General features: G+C 46.2%; 1 protein-coding gene and 1 non-coding gene across 2 annotated transcripts in view; one reads left to right on the top strand and one right to left on the bottom strand.

Annotated features, from left to right (window-relative positions):
• Positions 1-21,799, bottom strand: part of LOC137349417 (zinc finger protein 585A-like) — a 79,597-nt gene that overhangs the window by 45,122 nt on the left and 12,676 nt on the right. The window lies entirely within an intron of this gene.
• Positions 1,982-2,166, top strand: LOC137349444 (U2 spliceosomal RNA). Its single transcript, XR_010969400.1, has one exon. It is a non-coding gene; the product is annotated as a U2 spliceosomal RNA (small nuclear RNA).

Below are 21,799 nucleotides of genomic sequence, written 5' to 3'. Positions count from 1 at the left end.
TTTTATAACATCATTACTAAGACTAGCTTTCAAGTGCAGAATTTTTAAAAATTCATTGAAATTAAATTCCACCAGCTGCCATGGTGTGGTTTGTACCCATACCAACAGGACAGCATCCAATGACATTACCACTATGTCACCATTGCCCCAGCACACTAGATTGCTATATGCAGGAGAATGTCTGTTCTCTAACACCTCGAGGGGACAGAATAAAGAATGATCCCAACTGTAAGAAACCCTCGAGTCATTTGAAAATATCGTTCAAATGCTGACAGGTTCAAACTGCCAGTTTTCATTACATTGAAGTTAATGGAAAATGGGAGAGTGGTTATGTTGGAACAAAACACTAGTTAGACCACAGCTCACCTCCTTCAGCCCCACAACCTCTATGTTGTTGGATTACACCCTGAGATAGACAATGTAAACGGATTCCCCTCACCCACCAACACAGCAACTTCTAAACAAAACACAAACAAGTTTAGAAGACATGATCATCTTTTCTGAAGCCGTGTTGAGTATCTCTAATGACTCCTTCTCTTCCCCAGTGATCAGAAACAGCATCTCTTAGGATCCCTGCAAACATCTTCCCTGTGATCAAGCTCACACTGATGGGTCTGTAGTTCCCTGGCTCTGATTTGGAAAATGGGAACTACGTGAGCAACCTTCCAATCTCAGGGAACAATCCCTGACTCTACTGAGCTGTTGAATATACAGACAAGGGGCTCACAGATCACCTGTCCCATCTCTTTAAACACCCTTGGGTAGATATCATCTGGACCTGGAACACCATCAGGTTTGAGATTTCCTATTTTATCCAGGATGACAATCCCTTTCTAATTTAATATTTATGATGTTATTGTCGGCAGCACATCCCACAGCTGGAATCTGAGCATCAATCCCTATACAGACCAATCCTTCGACCAGCAGTGATTTATGTGCTTCCTTTGGGTACATGGTGTTGTTATGGCACTTAGAATCCACAGCCCATAGCTCACACCCATGGCCTATGAGCTCAAATCCAACTGCAGCAGCAGTGGATACGTTCCAGTTATCATGAACTCATGCAAATCTGGCCCTTTTCAACTCTGCTCAGTGAAGGTGGCTCAAAACTGTCATCCATTGCTGAAACAACCTCTCTGGTTCACTGATACTATTTCAAGAAGGAAATCTGCCGCTCTGGCCTCTATGTGACTCCAGACCCACAGCAAGGTGGTTCTCTTTGAACTGTCCTCTGAAATGACCGAGCAAACCATTGACTTTTCAAGGGCAATTAGGGATGGACAATAAATGCAAGTTTCATTTGGAAATTGCTTTGGATGTTTTTGCTGCCTTACCTTTGCTCAAATTACCAAATAACTGATTGTCACCCAGGAGAATTGACGTTCTCAGATGTTCCCTTTCCTGTTGGTTCCTGGATGTTAGCATCACTGGCCCATCAATAATTGCTCTTGAGAAGTTGGTGGTGAGACACCTTCTTGAACTCTGCAGTCCATGTGGTGTAGGTACACCCACAGTGTTGTTAGGGAGGGAGTTCTAGGATTGTGATATAGTGACAGTGAAAGAACGGTGATATTGTTCCATGTCAGGATGGGGTGTGGTTTGGAGGGGAATTTGTAGGTGGTGGTCTTCCCATGCATCTGTTGCCCTTGTCCTTCAAGATGGTAGAGGTCACGGGTTTGAAAGGTGCTGTCGAAGGAGGCTTGGCTTTATGGGTGATAATGAAGAGAAAGCTGTAGACTGCAAAAAGATATCAATGGGCGAGTGACATGTGCAGAATAGTGGCAATTGGAATTCAAACCGGATAGGTGTGAGGTGATGTATTTGGCAAAGGCTAACAAGGCAAGAGAATGCAAATAAATGGAAGACATGTAGAGAAACAGCGGGACTTGGAGTGCATGTCTACAGATCACTGATGTTGGCTGTTGTTGTCGTGTGTCTTTGAGTGGGTTTGTCCATAATTTGTATACATCATCAGGGAGGGTAGGCTTCTCGGCCTTTTGGCTAAGATCAAGTGTAATATCTGTTCTTATCAGTGCTTATTTGATTGAGAAGAGACCATGATCATTGCCTTTTGATTCTGGGGAAGCTTTGAGTAAAATGGCTATAACCAATTTTCGAGCTTCGGCCCAGGGAGTGCGCAACACCGTTCGGGTGGTCGTGAAGGACAAGGAAGGAGATGCACCGGTCGATCGCACCTTCTTCATCAAGAAAATTCTCTTCGATTGCTGCGGATTTCAAGCGACGGACGTCTTCTGCCTGCAGGATTTCCCCAGCAGTGGATACTTCGACGTGACGTTCCGGAACGTGGCGGGATGCATCAAGTTCCTGAAGGCGTTCAAGGAGAAAGGGGACCGGGCGCCACTGTCGATCCTCACAGCGGAGCCGCTCTTCACGCTTCCGTCACAACGGGACCGGGTGGTGGCGATTCACCTCTCCAACCCCCATGTTCCGGTGGTGGATGTACTCACCTTTCTCGCCAGGTACGTCGAGGTGGCCGGCAGCAGCACTGATGTCAAGGACCCCTTTGGGATCTGGACCAGCAAGCGGCAGGTCAAGGTGACCTTGAAGGTAGAAGCCAGTGGAGCCATCATCCACCCTCCCTCCAGCTTCGCTATCGGGGGAAGTCGAGGCTTATTGGTCTTTGCTGGGCAGCCCAGAGTTTGCCGCACCTGTGGCAAATCTGGTCACATGGCAGCCAACTGCAGCACGGTTGTTGGCAAGAACTGCAAGGAGGAAGGCCATCAGACCAAGGACTGTAAGCAGACTAAGTGTTGCAACTTGTGCGGTGCGGCAGGCCATCTCTACAAGACCTGCCCCAAACGTTGTCTCAGCTATGCTCAGGCGGCAAGGTCCAAGGAAAGGCCGGGAGAAGGTTCGACGAAGGCGTCCGCTGTTCGAAAGGAGACCAGAAACCTTCTTTGCAGTGAGGAACTTCAACCTGAGAAGGAAGGGGAGGCAGCTGAAACCAACGACCCAGCACCTACCCAGCGCCCGGAAACCCCTCCTCCACAGACAGAATCAATGGAGGAGGAGGCAGCAGATAGACAAACAGGTCAGTGGCAAGTGGTCCAGAAGAAAACCACAAAGAAAAAACATCCCAAAGCCACCACCCAAACCAGTGGCAAGAGGAGGCTCTCTTCTGAATCAGACTGCAACAACTCCACTTCACTGGACGGGGAAATGCTGGAACGACAGCCCCTTCAAAAGAGGCGGCAGAACTCCGAGATGGATGATAAAGCATCCCAGGCCCCGGGCACTGGAAGCTGTGATGGGCCCGGCGTGCCCCAACCCCAATGCCCCACATGTAACGACGTGGCCAACACATCTCAGCTCCGGGACACCGGGAGCAAAGACACGTCTGGCGCACCTGAGCTCCGGGAGACCGGGAGCTGTGATGTTTTCGAGGAGGAACAGATGGAAGCAGCTGAGGACAACCCAATGCTCTCTGCCTACAAGACCCCCCCGATGTCACCCGAGCGGCACAAGCCCTGCATGAAAACTCAGGAGGGGTTTCTGAGCCCAACCAACGTGAAACTGCTTGCGCACACGATGGGTATGCAGGAACATCCCGAAGGACTGGGACTAGCGAGGACAAATGGTATGGGAAGCAACAACTAATTTTTAGTAAAAAATGGGTGTAAGAATTGCTTCCATTAATGTGCGTAGCATTAAATCTACTACGCGATGTGTTTCAACCTTGGATTAACTTGCCAAGGTCAAAGCTGACCTACTGTTTCTGCAGGAGTGTGGAATACCACACCTCAGCACCTACAGGCAGTGGTCGCGATGGTGGTCCCACGGGCCATCGATCTGGTCGGGGGGTAATGACTGCCATTCCTCCGGCCTGGGTATTCTGCTGCGGGGAGGTAACTTCACCATCTCCGAAGTTAAGGAGGTGGTGGGCGGCCGCCTCCTCGTAGCAGACGTGATGTACAACAACGCTCCGCTCCGGTTGATCAACGTGTACGCCCCGGTACAACGCAGCGAGCGGCTGACCGTCTTCCAGCAGCTCCCACTGCTGCTGGCGACGTCCAGGCCGGTCATCCTAGGCGGTGACTTCAACTGCATCATCGATGCGGCTGGACGATCCGGCAGTGACGACAGCAAACTGGACGCTACGTCCAGATTCCTAATAGAAACAGTTAAGGATGCCAAACTGCACGACGTCTTCAGCAAACCTGCAGACGGAACGCAGCGCAGATACACATGGTCAAGATCGGACGGGTCTGCCCGTTCCAGGATTGACTTCCTGTTTGTGTCCCGTGCTGTCACGGTCGGATCCACCGACGTCAAGCCGGTGTTCTTCTCCGACCACTGCCTCTTACTGGCCGACTGTCACTTACAGGACGACCAGCGGGTTGGCAGAGGGACGTGGAAGCTCAATGCGACACTGCTGACCCCAGAGAACGTTGAGGAACTCAAAAGGGATTACAAAGGTTGGAGGACCGTGAAACCCCTCTTTGAGTCTCCGTTTCACTGGTGGGAAGCGATGAAGGAGAACATCAAGAGGTTCTTCATCCACAAAGGTGTTCAGAAGGCGAGAGAGAGACAGAGGGAACTGTCCCGACTCCAGAAAATTATGCAAAATCTACTCCGGTTGCAGTCAATGGGGGTCGAGGTCAAGGAGGACCTCCAAGAGGTGAAGAGCCAGCAGGCCTCGCTCTTTGCCAAGGAGGCCTCCAAGATCATCTTCCGGTCCAGAGTCCGCTCCATCGAGCAGGATGAGACGTGCTCGCGTTACTTCTTCCAAAAGGTACACAGAGAGAGCTCTGTTATCAGCAGCCTGAAGGAAGAAGATGGCTCGGTAACGTCTTCGCAGTCCGACATACTAAGGATCAGCAAATCCTTTTATGCTGGGCTGTATGACGTGAAGCCCACAGACAGCAGAGCCTCCTAGTCCTTCCTGTCATCTATCACAGAGGTCCTAGATGACAGCAGGAGGGAGAGACTGGACAAGCCGCTAACTCTGGACGAGCTGACAAAGGCCGCCGAGTCTTTCGAGACGAGTAAAACCCCCGGGAGCGACGGCTTACCGGTCGAGTTGTACTCGGCCCTGTGGGACTGGGTCGGCCCGGACCTGCTGGAAGTATACGAGAGTATGCTCCTGGCCGGCAGCATGTCAGAATCCATGAGAAAAGGCATCATCACCCTCATTTACAAGCAGAAGGGGGAGAGGGCAGAAATCAGAAATTGGCGGCCCATCTCACTGCTTAATGTTGATTACAAGATTCTGTCCAAAGTCATAGCCAGTCGAGTCAAGTCTGCTCTGGAGTTGGTGATTCATCCCGATCAGACCTGTACTGTACCCGGCAGGAAGATCTCTGATAGTCTCGCGCTACTCAGGGATACGATCGCCTATGTACGGGACAGGAGGGTGGACACCTGCCTCATCAGCCTGGACCAGGAGAAGGCTTTTGACAGGATATCGCACACCTACATGATGGACGTGCTTTCCAAAATGGGGTTTGGGGAGGGAGTCTGCAATTGGATCCAACTGCTCTACACAAACATCAGTAGCGCAGTCTCAATCAACGGGTGGGAATCTGAAAGTTTCCCGATCAAATCTGGAGTCAGACAGGGCTGTCCTCTGTCCCCGGTCTTGTTTGTTTGCTGTATTGAACCCTTTGCTGAGTCTATTAGGAAGGATGCGAGCATAAGAGGGGTGACAATCCCAGGGAGTGGAGGCACTCAGGTCAAAACCTCCCTGTACATGGATGACGTCGCCGTTTTCTGCTCGGATCCGCTGTCCGTGCGCAGACTGATGAGCATCTGCGACCAGTTCGAACTGGCCTCGGGAGCCAAAGTTAACCACGGCAAGAGCGAGGCCATGTTCTTTGGCAACTGGGCTGACCGATCCTTTGTCCCCTTCACCGTCAGGTCAGATTACCTGAAGGTGCTGGGGATATGGTTCGGAAGGGCTGGGGCGTGCACCAAAACATGGGAGGAGCGAGTAGCCAAGGTACGACAAAAGTTGGGCATGTAGGGGCAGCGATCTCTCTCCATTGTGGGTAAGAACCTGGTCATCAGGTGCGAGGCGCTCACGTTGTTGCTCTACGTGGCGCAGGTCTGGCCCATACCCCACTCCTGCACCGTGGCAGTCACCCGAGCCATTTTCCGCTTCGTCTGGGGATCTAAAATGGACCGGGTCCGGAGGGACACGATGTTCAAATCTCTGGACATGGGCGGGAAAAATGTACCCAACGTGGCCCTCATCCTGATGACCACCTTCGTGTGCGGCTGCATCAAGCTGTGTGTAGACCCCCAGTACGCAAACTCCAAGTGTCACTACGTGCTGAGGTTCTATCTGTCCCCGGTGTTGCGAAGGATGGGCCTGGTCACATTGCCGCGGAACGCACCATGCAGTTGGGCGGCGCCGTACCACCTATCCTTCGTGGAGCAGTTTCTGCGGAAAAACACCTTTGACCACCGGTCCATCAGGCAGTGGTCTGCACGGAATGTCCTCAAGGCCCTACGGGAAAAGGAAACGGTGGATCCTGTCGGATGGTTCCCCGAGTAGACCGTCAAAGTCATTTGGCGGAATGCCTCATCACCAGAACTTTCAAACAAGCACCAAGACGTAGCTTGGCTGGTGGTGAGAAGGGCCCTCCCCGTCAGATCCTTCATGCACACCCGAAGTCTCGCCCCCTCCGCCCAGTGCCCCCGCGTTGGCTGTGGTGGGGAAGAGACGGTCGCCCACCTCCTCCTGGAATGTGCCTTTGCAAAGCAGGTGTGGAAAGAGATGCAGTGGTTTTTGTCAAGGTTCATCCCAAGCAGCTCTGTAACACAGGAGTCTGTGCTCTACGGGCTGTTCCCAGGGACGCACACCGAGACAAACATCAACTGCTGCTGGAGGACTATCAATTCGGTGAAAGACGCCCTTTGGTCTGCCCGAAACTTGCTGGTCTTCCAGCGCAAAGAGTTGTCCACCGCCGAATGTTGCAGACTGGCACATTCCAGGGTCCAGGACTACGTGCTGAGGGACGCACTAAGGCTTGGGGCAGCCGCAGCAAAGGCTCAATGGGGAAAGACCACAGTGTAAGGTTCCCCCACCAAGCTGGACTGAGGGGCTGGATCCATGGGAAACCCCTCGAACTGTATCGTAAATATTCTCAATTGCTGTAAATGTAAAACTGTAATTGACATGACAATTGTGAAAAGGAAGGATTGGGAAGAAACTCATGACAGTATTGAAGGAAACTGATCTCCCTTGCAATGTTTGTATTTTTTGGTGCTGTTTGGAAACTGTCTGGCAATGTAATTTTTACAGATGTTTATGAATAAAGTATATTATGGAAATAAAAAAAAAAAATATGCTGACAGGTTCAAACTGCCAGTTTTCATTACATTGAAGTTAATGGAAAATGGGAGAGTGGTTATGTTGGAACAAAACACTAGTTAGACCACAGCTCACCTCCTTCAGCCCCACAACCTCTATGTTGTTGAATTACACCCTGAGATAGACAATGTAAACGGATTCCCCTCACCCACCAACACAGCAACTTCTAAACAAAACACAAACAAGTTTATAAGACATGATCATCTTTTCTGAAGCCGTGTTGAGTATCTCTAATGACTCCTTCTCTTCCCCAGTGATCAGAAACAGCATCTCTTAGGATCCCTGCAAACATCTTCCCTGTGATCGAGCTCACTCTGATGGGTCTGTAGTTCCCTGGCTCTGATTTGGAAAATGGGAGCTACGTGAGCAACCTTCCAATCTCAGGGAACAATCCCTGCCTCTACTGAGCTGTTGAATATACAGACAAGGGGCTCACAGATCACCCGTCCCATCTCTTTAAACACCCTTGGGTAGATATCATCTGGACCTGGAACACCATCAGGTTTGAGATTTCCTATTTTATCCAGGATGACAATCCCTTTCTAATTTACTATTTATGATGTTATTGTCAGCAGCACATCCCACAGCTGGAATCTGAGCATCATCCACAGGAGTGCAGACTGATGTGAAATAGTCATTTAACAGTTCTGTCATAGCCTGGTAATCTGTTTCAATCTGTCCTGAACTGTCTCTCAGTGGCTCAAAACCATCTGTATCCATCTTCTCACTCATGATGTAGCTGGAAAAGCTTTTGCCACTGTTACCATCATTGTGCACCATATTCTTTTCCAAAGATCTCTCAGTTTCTCTAATGGCTGATTCAATCTCACTCAATTTCATTTTATTATGATTTAGAGATACAGCACTGAAACAGGCCCTTCGGCCCACCGAGTCTGTGCCGAGCAACAACCACCCATTTATACTAACCCTACAGTAATCCCATATTCCCTACCACCTATCTACACGAGGGGCAATTTACAACAGACAACCTACCGATCACCTGCACGTTTCTGGCAGTGGGAGGAAACCGGAGCACCCAGAGAAAACCCACACGGTCACAGGCTGTACCCAGAATCGAACCCAGGTCCCTGGAGCTGTGTGGCTGCGGTGCTAACTACTGTACCACTGTGCCGTGATCTCACTGCAGGTGATATTTGTCCGTATTCTTCTGGAAACTGAATTCAACTTGTTCCAAACTGCGTTAAATTTAAGACAGTTGAGGGAGTCAGGCATCATTTACCCATAGACCAACATTGGCAGGTAAAACCCCAGACGGTTCCTTCGTAAGGATTCCTCTGGTTCCTCACCATGTATCTGTCAGGATACTGAAACCCAGCTTTCTCACACCACAGTCCACCCCTGGAGGCTCCACTCCCTCAGCCTACAACCTTCAGCAGGGTCAGTGGTGGAGTTTCACTGTGGGAGTGATCCCAGAGTAACTGACGTGATAGCACTCCTGTGGATGTTCTGTGTATTTTTAGTTATCCTGGTGTCTAACACTCACACTTCAATAAAGCATGGAATTCCTGGAAACACGCTGCAGGTCCTTCTTTATCTGGAGATTAAATATCTGTTGTATAATTGTACCAGAAGTGACTTCCTGCTTCTGCTATTTTAATGCAGACTTAAATTTATTTCATTTCAAAAGGTTTATTTTAAATGAGTTAACACCTGTGTTAAAATTGGAGACTCAGGACTTGTCACACAAACACATTAAATCTCCACAGAGTAATACAATATTAATTTTCAGACTGGAAAATTATACCTGCCGTTTCACTTTCAGTCAGGAACAGGTCCCAGTTTTACACCAATCTCTGATTTGACAGCACATTTCCAGCATTCCGAAGAAGGGTCACTGATCTGAAACGTTAATTCTGCTTCTCTTTCCACAGATGCTGCCAGACCTGCTGAGTGATTCCAGCATTTCTTGTTTTTGTTCCAGCATTCACTGTTGTTCTTCCTGACTCGAAACACAGTTGTAAAGGAGCCTTCTGTTCCGTGCCCAGGAGCTCTGAACATGGAAGAGAGCGGCTGGGACACATTTCTTACAGGCTCAGGATTAACCCACATGGGGACTTTGCTGTCAGTGAAGAGACATGAGAAAGACCAAGGTGCCGTGATCGTGAAGGACTGTGTTCAGGCTGAAGTTCTGTTCCTGCTGTATGATCCTCCCCCAGATTGTCCTTTCTGAACTCCAGCCAGGTGATGCTAAACACTCAGGTGGGAAAGACAACAAATCTACAACAATGTGTTTAAACAAAAGCTGATTTATTTGACCTTTATTTTCTGCAGGACTATCCTCTGAATCGAGGTCTTTGTTTTGGAAGATGGAAATGAGATGAATTTCCAAACACAATTCATTCAAATTGCACGTTGAGTGGTTGCATTGTTGAATTGGTAATCCAGGGTTTCTGGATAGATCGACTTTGCCAAAAACATTTGAAAATAGAAATAAGAGTAAAATTCTGTGCATGTTGGAAATCTGAAATCAAAACAGTAACTGCTGGAAATACTCAGCATCTGCTGAGAGAGGAACAGAGTTCTGATGAAAGGTGACAGACCAGAAACATTAATATTAACATACAGGCCTTGCATGGGGGGCTGTTAGTTCACTTGGCGAGCGTGTGCTGCTAATACTGTGAAGGTCATGGATTCAATCCCTATACAGACCAATCCTTCGACCAGCAGTGATTTATGTGCTTCCTTTGGGTACATGGTGTTGTTATGGCACTGATAATCCACAGCCCATAGCTCACACCCATGGCCTATGAGCTCAAATCCAACTGCAGCAGCAGTGGATACGTTCCAGTTATCATGAACTCATGCAAATCTGGCCCTTTTCAACTCTGCTCAGTGAAGGCGGCTCAAAACTGTCATCCATTGCTGAAACAACCTCTCTGGTTCACTGATACTATTTCAAGAAGGAAATCTGCCGCTCTGGCCTCTATGTGACTCCAGACCCACAGCAAGGTGATTCACTTTTAACTGTCCTCTGAAATGACCGAGCAAACCATTGACTTTTCAAGGGCAATTAGGGATGGACAATAAATGCTGGCTTCATTTGGAAATTGCTTTGGATGTTTTTGCTGCCTTACGTTTTCTCAAATTACCAAATAACTGATTGTCACCCAGGAGAATTGACGTTCTTAGATGTTCCCTTTTCTGTTGGTTCCTGGATGTTAGCATCGCTGGCCCATCAATAATTGCTCTTGAGAAGTTGGTGGTGAGACACCTTCTAGAACTCTGCAGTCCATGTGGTGTAGGTACACCCACAGTGTTGTTAGGGAGGGAGTTCTAGGATTGTGATATAGTGACAGTGAAAGAACGGTGATATTGTTCCATGTCAGGATGGGGTGTGGTTTGGAGGGGAACTTGTAGGTGGTGGTCTTCCCATGCATCTGTTGCCCTTGTCCTTCAAGATGGTAGAGGTCACGGGTTTGAAAGGTGCTGTCGAAGGAGGCTTGGCTTTATGGGTGATAATGAAGAGAAAGCTGTAGACTGCAAAAAGATATCAATGGGCGAGTGACATGTGCAGAATAGTGGCAATTGGAATTCAAACCGGATAGGTGTGAGGTGATGTATTTGGCAAAGGCTAACAAGGCAAGAGAATACAAATAAATGGAAGACATATAGAGAAACAGAGGGACCTTGGAGTGCATGTCTACAGATCACTGATGGTGGCTGTTGTTGTCGTGTGTCTTTGAGTGGGTTTGTCCATAATTTGTATACATCATCAGGGAGGGTAGGATGTTGTCTGACACGTGACACAATAGTTGGAATGTGTTTTATTGACCAAGCAAGACACACTAGTAAGAGCTCTCCAGCAATATTTGTATACTGCTGCAATCTTTTTTTTTAATTTCCAAAATATACTTTATTCATAAAAATCTGCAAAAATTACATTGCCAAACAATTTCAAACAGCACCAAAAAATACAAACATTGCAAGGGAGATCAGTTTCCTTCTATACTATCATGAATTTCTTCACAACCCTTCCCTTTCACTATTGTCATGCCAATTACAGTTTTACATTTACAGCAAATGAAAATATCAATGATACAGTTCGAGGGGTTTCCCATGGATCCAGCCCCTCAGTTCAGCTTGGTGGAGGTCCTTACACTGTGGTCTTTCCCCATTGAGCCTTTGCTGCGGCTGCCCCAAGCTTTAATGCGTCCCTCAGCACGTAGTCCTGGACCCTGGAATGTGCCAGTCTGCAACATTCGGTGGTGGACAACTCTTTGCGCTGGAAGACCAGCAAGTTTCGGGTAGACCAAAGGGCGTCTTTCACCGAATTGATAGTCCTCCAGCAGCAGTTGATGTTTGTCTCGGTGTGCGTCCCTGGGAACAGCCCGTAGAGCACAGACTCCTGTGTTACAGAGCTGCTTGGGATGAACCTTGACAAAAACCACTGCATCTCTTTCCACACCTACTGCTGCAATCTTAAATAAAGAACTCACAATATAGTTTAACAGTCCGATCTGTCTGATTGGTGTGGTTGCGATTGAAGGATAGAGGAAACACAATATGGTCACAGTGAATGATTTGTCGAAGATTTTGAGCTTTAACGGCACATTGGGAGAGTATCAGATTGAGTTTGGGACTACAGCAGCATTCTGCAAGGGGAGCAGAAGCTGTCAACAGAGCTCTAAGAGGTGAAACACTATCAGCAGGCAGTACTCCATTGGGAGCAGTGAGTAACTGTACTGAGGGGACACTGGTTCAGTGTCAAAGGGGGTGTGATCAGTTGACTTCGTTCAGGCCAGTGTAAGTTAATTCAAAAGCAGGCTTGAAAAAGACTGGAAAAGGCCAGTGCTGATCGATTCAAAGGCAGGCTTAAAATAAAATGCTGTAAAAAACCATCACAGCCATTAGAGCAATTTGAGACATCATGGTGCTGTTCACGCCAAAACACCACTTTGTGGACAGTGCCTGAAAAACTGTGTGAAGGGGAGCAACAGGGCCACAGACCCTCAGTGCCATAGAGTTCAGAAACAGGTGATGGTAAGTAAAAGTACTGCAGGCAGCTAGATCTGTAACACATTGAAACCTTCCAGTGAATGAAAACTGGAAAGTTTCTTCCTACCTAGGAAATCATGGAAAATCCCAGAAATGTCAGCAAGATGTCAGTTAAATTCCCACGTATGAATTGGAAAGCCACAATCCTCTTCCCAAATTTAAACTTTTCAAACATATGATAAAGCTATGGTTCCTTGATTTGGCTGCACCAGAACCAGATAAACTCGCAGTTCAAATTCAGATAGCTATTGGAATCGAAGGTCTTCATAAACTACATACCTCAGGCTTATCAGAAGATGATCAGAAAGAGCCTAAGAAAATATATAGCACGCTAGAAGAACAAATCCATGTGAAAATCAATTTCAAGAGACATCAGTTGGAATTTATGTCACATTGACAGCAGTGTAGAGAGACAATCGACTAATTTGTCAGTCACAGTGGGGACAATGGCGGGGATTGAGACTTTTCTAAAGTTGAGTTATCTGAAAGAATTGCAGAGCTGCTAATAGCATTGACAGCTATTGAGGCTTTTTAAAATGTTCTCGTAGAAGGTCTTAACATTGAAGCTTTATTAAAAGACAAGTGTAAATATAAAACTGCACTTGCAGGCCCACAGAGTTTGTGAGCACTAGTCATGCTTTGAAATATCAGCACAGGAACCAAGATAATGAAACTGGACACATGGATGATTTGGATTCATTCACTAAGAACCATCAGAACACTGTCCAAACAAAGCCTGAACACAGACTGTGGCAGCAGTGGAATCCAAACCCACACAAAGACTGGAACCTTAAATACAGCACCTTAGACTGCTCGGCCACACGATCACTTGACAGTGGCTTTGGCTGTTAAATAATTGATGGCTGATTAAAAGGTGCTTTTCTTCAGGATTATCCTATGAATCGAGGTCTTCGCTTTGGAAGATGGAAGTGAGATGAATTTCCAAGCACAATTCATTCAAACTGCAGGCCGAGTGGTTGGGTTGTTGAATTGGTAATCCAGGGTTTGTGGATGAATAGACTTTGTCAAAGCCATTTGAACATAGAAATAACAGCAATGTTCTGTACATGTTGGAAATCTCAAATCAAAACATCAGCATCTGTTGAGAGAGCAAGAGTTTGAATGAAAGGTCACAGACCTGAAATATTAACATTAACACGGACTATCCACATTGGAGCCTGTTAGTTCAGCTGCTTGGCGTGTGGTGCTCATCACACCAAGGTTGTGGGTTTAATCCCCATGCAGGCCAATGCTTTGACCAGCGATACTTTTTGTGGTTCCTTTGGGTTCATGATGCTGTTGTGTTGTCATTGCATTTATAATCCACAGGCCATGGCTTGTACTCAGGGGCTGAGATTTCAATCCCACAAAGGCAGCCACTGCTGCATTTTGGATTTCATTAACTAATGCAAATCCAGCTTATTTTAACTCTGCTCAGTGAAAGTGGCTTGAAATTATCATCGATTGCTGGAAAAACCCTTATGGTTTGTTAATGTGATTTAAAACCGTAGAAGAATTATGGCACAGAGGAGGCCATTCAGCCTGTCATGTCCATGGTGGCTGAAAAAACTAGCTGCGCAATCTAATCCCCCTTCCAGCACCTGGCCTGTAGCCTTGCAGGTAACAGCATTTCAGGTGCATGTCCAGGTGTATTTCAAAAGAATTGAGTGTTTCTGCCTCCAGCACCCATCCTGGCAGTGAATTCCAGACTCCCACCACCCTCTGGGTGAAAAAACCTTTCCTCATGTCCCCTCTAATCCTTCTACCAATCACTTTAACTCTGTGCCCCCTGGTAATTGACCTCTCCACTCAGGGAGACAGGTCCTTCCTGTTTACTCTATCTAGGCCCCTCATAATTTTGTACACCTCAATTAAGTCACCCCTCAGCCTCCTCTGTTTTAAGGAAAACAATGCTAGCCTATTCAATATTTCCTCATTGCTGCAACTTTCGAGCCCTGGCAGCATTCTTGTAAATCTCCTCTGTATTCTCTCCAGAACAAAAATGTCCTTTCTGTAATGTGGTAACCAGAAATGTACGCAACACACCAACAGTGGACTAAACAGCATTTTATACAGTTCCAGCATTACATCCCTGCTTTTGTCTTAGAGTCATAGAGTTATAGAGTTATACAGCACAGACACAGGCCCTTTGGCCCATCTTGTCCATGCTGGCCATCAAGGACCTAACTATTCTATTCCCATTTTCCAGCACTTGGCCCGTAGCCTTGTATGCTATGGTGTTTCAAGTGCTCATCTAAATACTTCTGAAATGTTGTGAGGGTTCCTGCCTCTACCACCCCTTCAGGCTGTGTGTTCCAGATTCCAACCACCCTTTGATTGAGAATTATTTTCCTCAAATCCCCTCGAAACCTCCTGCCCCTTACCTTAAATCTATGCCACCTAGTTATTGAGACCTCAACGAAGGGAAAAAAAAGTTTCTTCCTGCCTACCTGATCTATGTTCCTCATAATTTTATATACCTCAATCTTGTCCCCACTCAGACTTCGCTGCTCTAAGGAAAACAACCCTAGCCTATCCAGTCTCTCTTCAGAGCTGAAATGCTCCAGCCCAGGCAACATCCTGGTGAATCTCCTCTGCACCCTCTCCAGTGCAGTCACATCTTTCCTGTAGTGTGGTGCCCAGAACTGTACACAGTACTCCAGCTGTGTCCTAACTAGCATTTTATGCAGTTCCATCATAACCTCCCTGAACTTATATTCTATGCCTCGGCTAATTGATACAAGTATCCCATATGCCTTCCTAACCACCTTATCTACCTGTGCTGCTGCCTTCAGTGATCTATGGACAAGTACACCAATGTCGCTGTGACTCTCTGTACTTCCAAGGGTCCTACCATCCATTGTATAATAACCTGCTTTGCTAGACTTCCCAAAATGCATCACCTCACATTTCTCAGGATTAAATTCCATTTGCCACTGCTCTGTCCATTTTACCAGCCCAGCTATATCATCCTGTAATCTAATGCTTTCATCCTCACTATTTACGACATCACCAATTTTCGTGTCATCTGTGAATGTACTGATCATACCTCCTATATTCACATCTAAATCATGAACATACACCGGAAACAGCAAGGGTCCCAACAGATCCTTGCAGTACAGCACTGGTCACAGGCTTCCAATCGCAAAAACAACTGTCAAGCCTCATCCTCTGCCTCCTGCCACTAAGCCAATTGTGGATCCAATTTACCAAATTGCCCTTATTCAAGAAGGGTAGCAGAGATAAACCAGGTAATTACAGGCCAGTGAGTCTAACATCAGTGGTAGGGAAACGATTGGAAAAAATTCTGAGTGACAGGATTAATCTCCACTTGGAGGGACATGGATTAATCAAGAAGTGTCAGCATGGCTTTGTCAGGTGGAGATCATGTCTAACAAAGTTGATTGAATGTTTTGAGGAGGTGACTTGGTGTGTAGATGAGGGTAAAGCAATTGATGTAGTCTACACGCTCTTCAGTAAGGTTTTTGACAAGGTCCTGCACGGGAGATTGGTCAAGAAGGTAAGAGCCCATGGAATCCCAAGCAATTTGGCAAATTGGATCCAAAATTGGCTTCGTGGCCGAAGGCAGAGGGTGATGGTCGACAGTTGCTTTTGCAATTGGATCCTGTGTGCAGTGGTGTACCACAGGGATCGTTGCTGGGACCCTTGCTGTTTTTAGTGTACATTAATGATTTAGATGTGAATAAAGGAGGTATGATCAGTACATTTGCAGATGACACAAAAATTGGTGATGTCGTAAATCGTGAGGAGGAAAGCTTTAGATTACAGGATGATATAGATGGGCTGGTAAGATAAGCACAGCTGTGGCAAATAGAATTTAATCCTGAGAAGTGTGAGGTGATGCATTTTGGGAGGACTAACATGGCAAGGGAATATACAATGGATGGTAGGACCCTCGGAAGTACCTAGGGTGTACTTGTCCATAGATCACTGAAGGCAGCAGCACAGGTAGATAAGATGGTTAGGTAGTCAGATGGGGTCATTGCCTTTATTAGCTGACGGATAGAATATTAGAGCACGGAGGTTATGATGGAGCTGTACAAAACGCTAGTTAGGACACAGCTGGAGTACTGTGTACAGTTCTGGTTGCCACAGTATCGGAAGGATATTATTGCACTGGAGGGGGCGTAGAGGAGATTCACCAGGATGTTGCCTGGGCTGGAGCATTTCAGCTATGATGAGAGACTGTATAGGCTAGGGTTGTTTTCCTTAGAGCAAAGAAGACTGAGGGCGGACATGATTGAGGTATATAAAATTATGAGGAGCATTGATTGGGTAGATAGAAAGAAACTTTTTCCCTTCGCGGAGGTGTCAATAACCAGGGGACATAGATTTAATGTAAGGGGCAGGAGGTTTAGAGGGGTATTGAGGGAAAAGAAAATCACCCAGAGAGTGGTTGGAATCTGGAACACACTGTCTGAAGGATTGGTAGAGGTCAGAACCCTCACAACATTTCAGATGTATTTAGATGAGCACTTGAAATGCCATAGCATACAAGGCCATGGGCCAAGTACTGGAAAATAGGATGAGAATAGCTAGGTCCTTGATGACTGGCACAAACACGATGGACCAAAGGGCCTTGTTTCTGTGCTGGATAACTCTGACTCGATGACTCTAAATGCTAAGACAGAAATATTTTGTAGCATATTTCAATTATGATTTCATTCTGGATAGAGAGAAGGAGGCAGAGCTATGGAAAGAGAGAGAGTGATAGAGCATGAAAAGGAGAGACAGGGATGTAACCTGGATAGTAATTTAGGAGAACAGAGTTAGGGAGAGACAGGAACAGAAAAAGGTAAGAGACACAGAGATGAAGAGACAGAGAGAGAGAGAGAGATGGACACAGTGGCGCAGTGGTTAGCACCGCAGCCTCACAGCTCCAGGGACCCGGGTTCGATTCCTGGTACTGCCTGTGTGGAGTTTGCAAGTTCTCCCTGTGTCTGCGTGGGTTTTCTCCGGGTGCTCCGGTTTCCTCCCACAAGCCAAAAGACTTGCAGGTTGATAGGTAAATTGGCCATTATAAATTGTCACTAGTATAGGTAGGTGGTAGGGAAATATAGGAACAGGTGGGGATGTTTGGTCGGAATATGAGATTAGTGTAGGATTAGTATAAATGGGTGGTTGATGTTCGGCACAGACTCGGTGGGCCGAAGGGCCTGTTTCAGTGCTGTATCTCTAATCTGAAAAAAAGGTCAGAAGGAGTGACTGTATCAATCTTTCAAGCTTCTGATTTATCATCGTGATTTGGATGTTGCTGAGAGATTGTCTGTGAAACTGAGAGAGGGAACCCGGGACTCCTGTCTAACAATGTTCCTGCCTTGTATATTAATAAACTCCCACCTAAAACAGATTTATCTGGCTATGATCGCATTGCTGTTTGTGGGATCTTGCTGTGCACAAATTTTGCAGTGTTTTCTGCATTGCACTGGTGTACAGACCTATTTCTGTCTCTCACCAGCCTACTCTCTCTATTTCTCCCCAGCCTTCTCTCCTTTTTTCTGTTTAAACTTTTGATAAATAATAAAAATGCGACAGACAGCGATGTGATTTGTTGTTATTATAAGTGGAAGAGAATGGGGAAGGAGTGGTTCCCAATTATCTAACTATCATCACATTTCTGCTTGTGGGATCTTGCTGTGCACACAATGCCTTGAGCGTTTTGGACTTTTCAACAATGGCCACACTTTACACATTAATTAATGGATTAATTTCACAGCATCAGGACTGCTTTCACAATGTTTGTTATAATTCTTGAATAATGCTTGTGTTTTAGGCAGTGAGATGTATTTTGATGTTTAAATGCAATGTGCAGCAACCATTTTAACTCATTTTAGAGTCATAGAGTCATTTACAGCATCGAAGGAGGTCATTCGTTGAGTTTCTGATTGTGGATTTCTCTCTGTGTGTCTCTCTCTTTCTCCCTTTCTTTCTCTCTGAATGAGAGAAGTGGGAGAGAGAGAAAGGAGAGAGCGAGGGAAACAGTGGGTTGTGATCCTTTCATCTACGAAAGATGATCGACATGCAGCAAACAAGACATTTGGGGGGGAGAGGGGATCTTCTCTTGGTTCACCTTTGCTGATGGCTGTAAAAGCCAATCGTTGAGACGCGGGCTCTGCCACAAGTGCTGCACATGAAGCTGTCAAGTGATGCTGTGAGTTGTTGCTATTTCCCTCCTTCGTCAGCTAGTGACTCCCAAGTGCGATAGTCGACATTTCGGGCCTTCAGGTCAAGCTTGCAAGCAACCTTGAAGCGGAGCCTTGGGTGCCCACTGGTTGTCTGGCCCCGGCTACCTTGGTCCTTGGGTTTGCAACCATCCTCTATCTTGTGGACTTGTCTGATTCACCAAAGCCACCTCTGTTTGATTAGTGCCAACACACTTGGGAGCTCTGCCTTTGAGAGGACTGCCACATTTGTGATTTTGTGCTGCCAGGATATACCCATAATGGGCCACAGACAGCAAAGATGGAAATTATTGAGCTACTTTTCCTGGTAGCTGTTAATCACACATGTTTCATAGCCAGACAGCAAGGTGTTGAGATCACAGACCTTATAAACTATTAGCTTGGTCCTAATGGTCAGCATGATGTTATCCCATGCACCTTTCACAAGTTGGCCAAAAGTGGTAGCTTCTTTCCCTCTGTGTGTGTCGAGCTCTGCAATCACGAGACAATTTATTTCTCACTGTGGAACCAAGGTAGCAGAATTTGCTCATCACTTCCAGTTAGGTGTTATTTGTGTGATCAAGGCTGGAGTTTCAACAGCTTGTATCATGACCATGGTTTTCTTCATGCTTCTAGTCAAGGAGAACAAATTACAGGCATGGGAAAGACAGTCCATGCGCTTTGTAGCTCAGGTTCTGTGTGAGCGACTAGTATAGCATCATCAGCATAGAGGAGTTCTCTGAGCGGGACGTGAGGTGTTTTTGTCTTTGTTTCCAGCCTTGAAAGATGTGGAGAGGCTGAGAGCCAGGGAGGTGCAGTGATAAAGTTGCAGGAAGAGATAGAGAGGGTGAAATATACAGGTTACATCGGGTGCTCTGGAATATGGGTTCCCAACCTTTGTGTTTCTGAGGCCCCCTCCGCCTTCACCTTGTTGTAAAAATATCTCAAACCCCCTAAAAAAACACAAGACTTTTTTCTTCAGGTAAGAATGAGCAACAAAGAGAATCTTATTTATTTATTATTATTATTCCGCTCTGGAGGAAGCTCTTGTCCAAGGATTCCTCGTGTCAAAACACACACACTCTCTGCATTGACATGTTACAGCTGCTAACGTCTCCTGGAGAGAGAAATGAAATATTGTTGAGAACAAACTTTTTAAAATAAAAGACACATCAATAGCCTTTTCTCTGTCACTCGCTAACATTGACAATCTCTGCATCATTTACACATCCCTCACAATAAACCCAGAGACTGTAAAGTGGGAACAGATGTAAAATGTGAGAGGGACTATTAGGTGCTGAGATCTTGCCCATTGTCATGTTAATTTAGGTACCAGGGCTGTTTTGAACAGAGACATTCCAGGGAGCTGCTTTTTGATGATCTGTGAACTTATTCCTACAAGATTATTGTTGAGAACATTTACTGCATCTTTCAGCTAATCAACAGAGGGACAGTGACATGACCAGGCCCCAGTCTGTCCAGAAGCAGCTAAACTCTCTTTAAAACTGCCATTAAGGTGTTAATTCCTTATCATTGTCCCAGGATTTATCTTTACACATCAGGCCTTTGGGAAGTGTGTGAGAAGGGGGTGGGAGGATGGTTTTCTATACAGCTGGGCAGTCACTAAACACTGGAGAGCCCCAGAGCCTGTCTCTCTCCCTCTGCGTTTAACCTGTCATTTCAATCTCTTTCTCACCCTCTATTTCTCTCTCTGTCTCACCATCTGTTTATGCCTCATTGTAAAAACACAAACATTGGTGATTCCCCATCCCTCTTCTGTTCACTGTCCCCGTACCCACTCAGCCCAGGATTCGTGTTCTGTACATTCAATGTCACAGTGCGAAGAAGCTGATGATTCCTTCGGGAGACCTTTTAAACTCACTGTCCCAGGATTTACTTTTTTGCAAATCAGATCTTCTGGAAGGTGAAATAAAAACAGAAAGTGATGGAAATACACATATATAAATACATATAAATTCTGCAGCACTGTATCAAATGCCTTTTGAAAGTCCATGTACCCCACATCAACAACATTGTCCTCATCAATATAATAAAAGCAAAATACTGCAAATGCTGGAAATCTGAAATAAAAACAAGAAATGCTGGAAATACTCAGCAGGTCTGGCAGCATCTGTGGAAAGAGAAGCAGGGTTAACATTTCGGGTCAGTGACCCTTCTTTGAAATTATTATTACTCTAGTCCTCATCAACCCTCTCTGTGATGTCTTCAAAAACTCCAGCAAGTTAGCTGAACATGATTTTCCCTTAACAAATCCGTGCTGGCTTTCCTTAATCAACCCACATACTGAGTTAGGTGACATATTGAGTATTCTGGAAGGGAACAAAACATTACAAAGAGACATTGATAGATTTAGTGAGCGGAGATAACAGAGACAGCAGGAGGTCAATGTGGGGAAGTGTGAGGTCATTAACATTAGAGTCATGTATGGAACAGAGGAGACCATTCAGCCCATCAAGTCCATGCCAGTTCTCCACACAGTAATCCACTCAGTCCTACTCCCCTGCTTGACCCCTGTCGCCCTGCAAGTTTATTTCCTTCAAGTGACCATCCAATTTCCTCTTGAAATCAGTGATTGTCTCTGCTTCCACCACCCTCATGGGCAGCGAGTTCCAGATCACTTACTGCCCACTGTGTAAAAAAGTGCTTCCTTATATTCCCTCTGCATCTCTGGCCCAAAACTTTCAATCTGTGTCCACTAATCCTTGTACCATTAGTTAATGGGAACAGTTTTCCTTGTCTAACGTATCCATGCCTGTCATAATCTTTTACACAACATTAAAATTAGAGCTGGGCCATTCAGGGGTGCTGTCAGGAAGCACTTCTTCACACAAAGGATAGTGAAATCTGGAACACTGTCCCCCCAAAAAGCTGCTATGGATGGGGAGAAAAGGAAAATGTCAAAACTTGAGAGTGACATATTTTTATTGGGTAAGGTTACAGGGATATGTAATCAACACGGGTAAAGGTAGTTGTGATATGGATCAGTCATGATATAACTGAATAGAGGAACAGGCTCGAGGGGCTGAATGGCCTCCTCCCACTCATGTGTTCCTCTGTTTTACAAGATCACTGGGACTGATTCCCTGAGGCTCCTCTCATAATACCGAGACCGTCTACTCCTGACCATTATGGAGCAAGGGTTTTCAAGGTGGTCTGGACAGGACAACACCTCCCCTTCATAGACACATGATCCTGACTGTGAGGTGACGGTGCGTCTGGGAGAACGATGGGTGGACACAGTGTG

Source organism: Heterodontus francisci, chromosome 34 (assembly GCF_036365525.1).
Source record: "Heterodontus francisci isolate sHetFra1 chromosome 34, sHetFra1.hap1, whole genome shotgun sequence".
In the NCBI taxonomy this organism is placed as follows: Eukaryota; Metazoa; Chordata; class Chondrichthyes; order Heterodontiformes; family Heterodontidae; genus Heterodontus; species Heterodontus francisci.
Note: the sequence above shows the minus strand (reverse complement) of the source record. Positions and strands in the feature narration are given on the sequence as shown.